Source organism: Lissotriton helveticus, chromosome 7 (genome assembly GCF_964261635.1).
Source record: "Lissotriton helveticus chromosome 7, aLisHel1.1, whole genome shotgun sequence".
Taxonomy (NCBI): Eukaryota; Metazoa; Chordata; class Amphibia; order Caudata; family Salamandridae; genus Lissotriton; species Lissotriton helveticus.
The window spans coordinates 614,411,312-614,420,386 of NC_136068.1; positions in this window are offsets into that span (position 1 = coordinate 614,411,312).

Genomic DNA, 9,075 nt, shown 5'->3' on the forward strand with positions numbered 1-9,075 from the left:
TCTTTCCTTATCCTAATATTGCAAAAAGGGTTCATTTGGGTAGAAATACATTCTTATTATTAAAGGCCCGCAGCATACTCAGGAAATACCTGCAAAAGTTATCTAGTTTTCCTTGCAGCACAGCCAGTCCCACAGGCCCCATTCCTCGTGGACTTACCCCTTCGGTTTCACTGCACACCAGTGGCGGCTCCTTCGCGGAGGCGGAGGAGCAATGCCCGCTGTCTTGGAGCAGGAAAAGAAAGGAAAAAAAAAATTATAATAACTAATGTTATTATCATTTTATTTTGTCCTGCTTTGGCAGCTTGCGTGAGGGGGCGGGGTGGGGCTGAAGAGCAGGGTAGGAATGGTGCAACCCTCCCAAGTGTGCTTTGACTTTTTGGTTGTCCCTCTTGGGCCACCCAAACCAGTGATGTGCACTTCTCCTTACTCCATGTCACAAAACTAGGTTTAATACCCGAGTATTATTCTGTAAATATTTTTTTTCTTAGAATTCGTTTTTTAAAAACCTGTAAATTTGTAATAGTTTAAAAAAAAACTTGTTGTAATGGAATATACATTTATTTTTAGGGATAGGATGTGAGAGGAATTAGGGGTGTAAGGTGGGAAAGTATATTAATATGTGAGTACTAATTAAAAAACCCGGGTATTAATCAGGAAATTTATAAGGCATAGAATTTACAAATAAAGTAGTTTATTGTAAACACTCACTATAACAGTTTATATGCTTACTTAAGGGACAGGGTGCCATAGGAAAAAAGGGATTTTGGGTGGGGGAGTGTGGTAATACTCGAGTACTAATGTAAATACCTATGTTTTAGTCAGAAAATTCATATGGCAAGAAATTTAAAAATGAAGAGAGTTGTTAAATGTTAAACAAAAAGAAACACTTGCTATAACATATTAGACCCTTATTTGAAGGGGCTGGATACTAGAGGAATAAGTGGTTTGGGGTGGGGAAGTATATTAATACTTAGGTACTTATTGTTGTACCTGTGTATTAACAAATTATTTTTTGGCCTTTTAACCCCTTTAGTGCTAAGGCACCTCAGGGATTTCCATTGAATTTCCATTGAAATGAATGTAAACTGCATGACGAGCTGACCTTGTCATTAGCATGGAAGTGGTTAAAATAGAATTAAAGCAAGAGCTAACATTTAAAAAAAATTGTTACTCAATTTTATTATTTTGAAAAGCAAACAAAGTGACAGCACACACATTACAAAGTAATGCGAAGTAGCCTACAAAAGGCATTATAAACCACAGCCGTAGTAGTAATATTCAGGCGATCCCTCGAAACTAAAGAGCAACACATGGATACATTAGAATGTAAGTGGAATAGGTTTAATACAATAGATTTACCCATTTGCCCCAGATCCTGTGAAATTTTGCTGGGCATCGACGTGCCTCGAATAGGGGTTTCTCCTGAGCAGCGCACCATTCAACGCCTCCATGCCATTTTCATAAGCTAGGAGGATTGACCTGTGCCCAAGCGGCCACAATATCATGTTTGGCCACCGCGACTGCCATCCCAAGAAATTGCTTATCTGCCCCAGAGCCATCCAAGCCATCTAACACTCCAAGAAGGAGACGTAGGAACATTTTAAAAATTAATGGAAACACTTGCTATAAAGGTTGAGATACTTGCTTTCAGGAGCGGAATGCCAAAGGAAAAAGTTGTTGCGGGAGGGGAACTGTATTAATACTTGGGTATTAATTTAAATACCTAGGTATTAATGTGAAATATATATTACCTGTGATTTCAAAAGTAAGCCATTGTTAATCTATGAATCAAACTGTCTCAACTTATGTTCTGAGTTGGGATATTTTTGAAAAGAAGGATTTTGGATAGTTACAAACAGTAACAATATCCTTTTTAAATTACTTAAATGATTCATTTGGGAGTCTATAAATTTGAAGTAAAAAAAAAAGCAAAACAAATCACACTTTTCCACAATTAAATAATATTATTAACTTATCCTTTCTACACACCTATATTTAAAAGAACAAGTACATTTTCAGAAGATCATTAACTTTTGGCATAAAAAAGACACTTGGGGGCCTATTAGGACGGCGGGTGGATCGCCCCTGCTGGGCCGGCGGTAGCCACTGCTGGCCCGGCGGGGGCGACCCACCCGCCATCCATACCTGAAAGACCCTCCACCATATTAGTATGGCTTGGGGGTCCTCTGCGGACATAAAGATTGTCCGCCACTTTTCCATCGGTCGACTCGTCGTACGGGCGGAAAAGGGGCATGAAAAGGTGGCGGCATCTGCAAGACACTGCCATCCATATCACGATGCAGGTGGAGAGCAGCCATTCCATGGCAGCGTTGCCGCCATGGAAAGGCATGAAGTTTTTGCAGTTGGGGGCCAATTGCGGGCCCCCAGGGTATTGGGTGGTGGGGGGTGCACATGGGGGTAACTATGGTACCTCCTGCATTTGAATGCACAAGGTGGCAGGCACCGCGCGGTGCCTGTCACATTGTGCATGCAAATGCACAATATGCATTTTTTACATTGCAGCAGGTGCTGCTTACAGCACAGCACCGCCCACCGCAATGTAAAAAAGGTAGGATGCGCCGGCCAGTGTGGCAGGCCCATCCTGATTTCAATGGCAGGACCACCGCAACATGGGCGGTCGGTCCCTTTCTACATCGTAATAGGCCCCTTGGTTTGCAAGGCAATTTTTTTTTATTGACTAATACATTTGTAGGAGTAAAAAAAAAAGATGTTGTTGATTTTCATGAAAGAACACTATCATTTAAAGTGAACATTTTATGTACAATTTAAAATATTTAACAATTTAATTTAAAGGAAAAATAGTTACATTGCATCAAATGATAAAAAATATTTTTTAAACATAAGAAACATGACTCAATAATGCCTATAAAGTTTATATACTTCAAAAGGGGATGCTTTCAGCATCAAATGGAAGACAAACAACAGTAGTGGTAAGGTAGAAAGTCTTGAGGCACATAATTATTGTACATTACTGGCTATCTTTACTCTAAGGCAGAAGTGTTAAGTATTTAGCTTGTCAGTGTGTTTTAAAAATATGTGAATTATGTCATAACCATAAAGTAACATTCCATGTATGTTTTATCAGTTCACCCTCACAACTGAGTGAATTTTTTTTTTTTACAATGCATATACACAAGAACAAAAAATATTATAGAGGAGATGTAAACCACTAATAAAACAATAAAAATCTGAATTTGGTTAAAAAACAAAAATTCAAATGACAATTTAACTGTGGGGGAATTTGAAAACAGGCAAGTAATCTACTGGTAAGGGTATTAGTATGAACGATGTAGAATGTATGGAAGACTCTCCAGGTAGTCTGAAGCCACCATTAACAAAAACGTTTGTAATTTGGCCAATAGTTATTGAAACAGTTCCTTGCTTTTTTTATTAAATACATGGATTCAGGCTACTTGCAAGTGATTGCGCATTTCTTATTTCTTGAAAACTCTGTTCCTTCTTCCAAATTTTCAAGAAAGGGTACAGGTTGGGATGATGTTTGCCAATTGCTTTGTTGAAGGAATTGTGCCATCCCTCAATGGCATTGTTAGTTTATGCGCCTCCTTCTAAACAGGTTGTGTAACATTCCACCATTCAGTTGCGTATTTTGGCTTCCTTCCGCGACCCGGCATGCTTAGAGAGCCAATCCAGGTATCCTTAAAGTAATGTAGTAGGGGTGCCAATTTTTCTTCATTTTTGATAAAATATTCAGATTCAGAAAAATTGCAGGAGGACCAAAAGCTAACGTTGTTACCTTACATAATTCAAATTGAAGTTTACTGTTTGAAAACTAATCCTTAACTAAGGATTTTTTTAATTTTATGCCAAAATGCCTGAGAAAAGTGAAAAAAACATCCTTGAATTTGGCATTCAGGATATAATTTGGTTGTCATTGTTAATGCAAAGTCAATTATCACTTTCCTAGGACTTTTTTGCATTGTTTTTGCTTTAACTACAGACAAAGGGGCAGATTTACAAGACCCTTGCTCCACTTTTGCGTAATTTTTCCCATGCTAAAAATGAAGCAACAGTGGCGCAGGGGGCTTGTAAATCTGCCCCAAAAATTCTAAATAGGTTGAGGATTGCTTATCAGGTAGTAAACTATATACTAATGGTACAGTGGTATTACTAATGTTTGCATGAATAGTGCACATGTGGAAAAATTGATTGGGTGTAGACTTGAAGGTCCCATCCATCATCGTGCTAAAAATCAGTATCCTTTTAAGAGGGTTTTCATTGTCATGCAGAGGAGATGGTTCATTACGAAGAGTTAAAGTTAGTTCAAGGGGTATGTTAATGTCGGAGTATGTTTGTGGGGTTACACGTTACTGTTATCTTCTTTGACCCATTCTACAGAAATTAGGAATGGAAGGCATACTTCTAGCAACATGCATGGAATGTTTTGTGATGCCCCTTGCAAAACTGAGTCACAGGGATCATTAGTGGTGAATGCAAGCATTTTTATATGTTGAACATGTTCTCTCACTTTGATCTCCATTGCAGAGGCAAAGTGGTTATGCTTTTTTGTACTAACAGCAGTCTGCCCCAGAGTAACCGCTCTGCCTGTGCAATGGGATGAGTGATAATGCACACACTTCAAATAATTCCTGGACTCAGTTGTATTCTCCTTACAGTAAAGATAGCCATTGTACTTTCAACAGCCTGTTTCCACTCATGGATTCTATGTAACTTTCTTCACAGGAAGTTGCCATTTTGCTCAGCTCTACAAACACAAAATGAAACAATAACAGAAATGTAATTAACTTTGCAGTTTTCCTTTAATTTTTCACCTGCTGTAAGAGAGTGCTAACAATCTGCATGAGATGAAGATGGTAAAAAAACTCATTGTTTGTGGATGCTGAAATTCAGATTCATTGATACCTGCTAATTGTCAATTGGGAGGAAAGTGCAAATTATTTTTGTCCTAATAATTAAAGAGTTAAGTATTGTGTTTACCTCTCAAAAGTTTTGCTTTGTAAACATATTGAAGGTAGATTGGTAGTTGAGCTGCAATTTCAGGTTTGTAGGTGCAAAGGTGCAACTCTTCTTTCGTTGTTTTGTCAAGCGGATCGTTGTTTTTTGGAGACATTGTAAACTTGATAAAAAACAATACATTTCTGTGTACCAAAAGGACAAGTTCATCTTAGAAAAAAAACCTTTGTATTTATCTGCATGTTCTAGGAAACAAAATTGTTTACAATCCAACTTCAGTGCCAAGAAAATAATCTAGAATATATTTAGAATATGAACACGGGTGTCAGTTAGTTTCCAGCCCCTGCTTTGAGGTGTGCCACAGGTGGAGTGAGAATAAGTAATGAGACCTCAAATGTTCATTGTGGACTGCCAAAAGTAAAATCCATCCACAGTCACTGCACTGCACCTGTACTGAGTTTTACCCGTCAGCGGTGTTAGAATAGTAACTTATGCCCAACGTCATGGTCCAGCACCTTGTTGGAAAGTGGATTATTAGTAGGGGCAAATGTATATCTGCCACTGGCAATAACGCCACAAACACAGTATAGGGCTCAGAATAGGTCTTAAAAAATTATTTCTATGCTCAACCCTTGGTAGCTTGGCTGCGAGCAGGCATGCTTAACTTCAAAGACAGGTATGTAAAGCATTTAAAAACACAATTTCAGTGAATAATCATGACACAATACAAAATAAAAATCCCATACCAATTTATAAAAATAGGAAATATTTGTTATCTTTAGAATGACACCAAAACAACAAAAATCCAATGTAGGGAACCGGAGATTTAGTTTCTTTGCAAAGATTTAGCAATTTCTAGCTCATAGAAACCTATAGCACCTTATGAGGACATCTGGTCATGATAGACCGGTATAAAGTCAAACTTTCAGGCCGACCGCAAGGGACCCCTGGGCTGCTATCCCTCGCGGTAGGTCTCAGTCACAGTTTTTACCTTCTAACCTAGAAACTTTTCTGGAGCTTTTCTTCTTGGGGTCTCTCGAAGCTCTCAGCCAGTCTGTATTAACTCTGACTAATCAGGACAGACCACTGGAAGGCTGAATCTGGGCTTACAAGCAAGAAAGCCTTATAATGTCTTGTAGGTACGTTTCAGCAGAAATTCAACAATCTAACATTGTTGGTTTAATTAATACCATTCTAGGAAGTCTTTGAATGTTTTTTTTAGACTTTTCCTATCAAGAGTCATTAATTAATAACTTCTTGCTAAGTTAGCCTATGTGTCATGGGATTTGAAATGGGAACATTTACTTGGGCCATTTTCCAGCACCAGGGCTTATAATACATATGTTATAAGTACTCTACATATACCTACAGGACTCCCACCCCAGGAACACCTAGGGGAGACTTTAAGGGTTCTGAATGTATAAAAAATATTGCAGATACTCCCTCCACAGTGCGCCTACCACCAAAGTTGATTTTGGGCATCACTTTATCACAATGCGGGGAGTAAAATGTGCAATTTTACTCAACCCAGAGCATATAAAACTCATTTTGTAAGGGTCCTCCTTATAAATACCTGACCCCCCACCACTGGGACACCTAGGAGAGACCCTGGGGGTACCCACTATGCCCACATATTGTATGTTATCCATATTATAAGTCCCCCAAAAACCATAGATGAGTTTGAGCACAATTTGCTTTTTAGAAGCAGCCCTGCAACACAGGGCTACTTTTAAACTGACCTCAGGCTTCAGCAGTGCACACATGCAAGTTGAGAAAGTGCTGCTGGCCTCTAAACTACCATGCCCTATTGTATACTTGGGACTGATAGGTAGTTTCCATCGTCCTGCCCTATTATGTACTAGAGCCTTATAGGGTAGGTCATGCCAATCACAGGGGTATCCCAACCCATAGTGTAGCCTACTGTATATAGGTGTTTTCACTGTATTCTAAGCATGTCTCTTTCAGTATAGCACTGGCACTGGGCCTGGTCAGTCAGAGTCCAGGGTCAGTAAGAGTCAGTTACCAACAGTATCAGTCAACAAAAAGTTGGGGGGGGGTTGCCCAGTGCACAGGGTGTCTTTCCAACACACCTGCACTAAGTTTTGCCCCCAGCGGAGTTAGAATAGTATGTATGCCCCTTCTCATGATACTACACCTGCCCTGAGCTTTGACCCCAGCGGAGTTCGAATAGTAATTTAAAACCCACATCATGGTCCAGCACCTGCCCTTAATTTTGCCCCCAGCGGTGTTAGAATAGTAATATATGCCCCCCTATCATGGTCCAGCACCTGCTCTGAGATGTGCCCCCAGTGGAGTTAAACTGTAATTTATAACCCACATCATGGTCCATCATATGCCCTAAATTTTGCCCCTAGCAGTGTTAGAATTGTAACTTATTCCCAACGTCATGGTCTATCACCTGCCTTTGAGTTTTGTCCCCCGCGGAGTTAGAATAGTAATATATGCCACCTGTCATGGTTCAGCACCTGTGCTGTGTTTTGCCCCCAGCAGTGTTAGAATAGCGATTTAAACCCTATCACACTCTTGCGACTGCTCTGGAAAGTACCCATTGTGTTAGAGTAGGTAAACTGAATCCAAATGCATTGGTCAACAGCTGCCTGGAGAACTGCTTTCTAATTACTTATATTCAGAAAACAATACAATTGGTAAAACATGTATTCATCTTTTTTCATAGAAAATACACTGCATGTTTTTTTTCCTAATTATTACTACTTATTACTTACAATGACATCACTATTTTCCACTGTTGTGAGTAGCAGTACTCTTCTCCTTGTAACTATGCCTCTGGACAGTTTACATCCCCTGTGGGAAAATGTGGCATCTGTAAATATTCTGCAAGTGTAGTTCCAAAACCTTGTGTGCCCCCCTAAACAAGGAAAATTGTCACACCTTGTCTTGAGCATGAAGATACTGCAAATTTCTAGCCATAAGAATAATCCTCTGATTGCTTATAAACCTTAATTAGCTCCCTTCTGGTACTCCTTACTACATGATGGTGTTTTTTTGTCAACACTTTGCACTGCACAATAATCTACAGAACATGATTATGATACATATTTAACCTTTTTTTTAATAAATGTTACCTTTATAGCGATTCTGCAATCATGTAAAATATGCCACTCGACGTTGAAAGTCCTCAGTCTGGTGTTTTGTTGATGAATTCAAACTCCAAAAACAGGAATAAATAGGAGTAACCAGGTAGGAGACTGAAACAACAGTATTTTTTCTTTAACTTTTAAATAATATTTCCACTTGTATTAATTAAAAGGTATTGGTTTCGACGCGGTTAATCATGTCAACCTTCTATCCATCCTGCAAAATAAAATGGGTTTCTCTGATCTGGTGCTGAAATGGTTCTCATCCTTCCTTCATCCCAGAACACAAAGAGTCAAGGCAAACCACTACCTCTCCCAGCCCTCTACTGTTCTCATGGGGGTCCCCCTTTCTCCTATCCTATTCAACCTCTTCTTGGAACCTCTTGCTAACGCACTAAACTCCACGAACATTCTCTTCCACATGTATGCTGACGACACACAAATATACTTGAAAATCGCATCCCCGGACAACATCCTCTCACTCAACACTATCCTAACGTCTAATCAAAATTGGTTAACCGAGAACCATCTCCTGCTCAACACCTCCAAAACGGAGTTCCTGCTCATCTCCCCTCCGAACCATCCCCCCAAGCTAGATCTCTGGCTAACTCACCTCACTGCCTTCAACTGCACGCCGATCATCATAGACTCAGCCAAATCTTTCAGAGTTACCTTGGACAAGCACCTGAATATGAATATTCATATCAGCAATGTATGTAAGGGAGCAAACCACTTGATAAGGACTCTCAGAAATATCAAACCTTTTCCTCCACAAAGTGACTTCAAGCAGGTGGTCCAAGCGCTTGTCTTGCCGAGGCTAGACTATGGCAGTGCTACCCTCTGTGGCCTTCCCAAATACGCCCTTGCTCCACTAAGGGCCTCGCTGCACACCACAGGTAGACTGGTGACAGGTTCCAAACAAAACAAGCACATATACCCAGTCTTAAAATCTGTCAATTGGCTACCCTTTGAAGCATGAATTCAGCTAAAGATTGCAGTTCTGGTG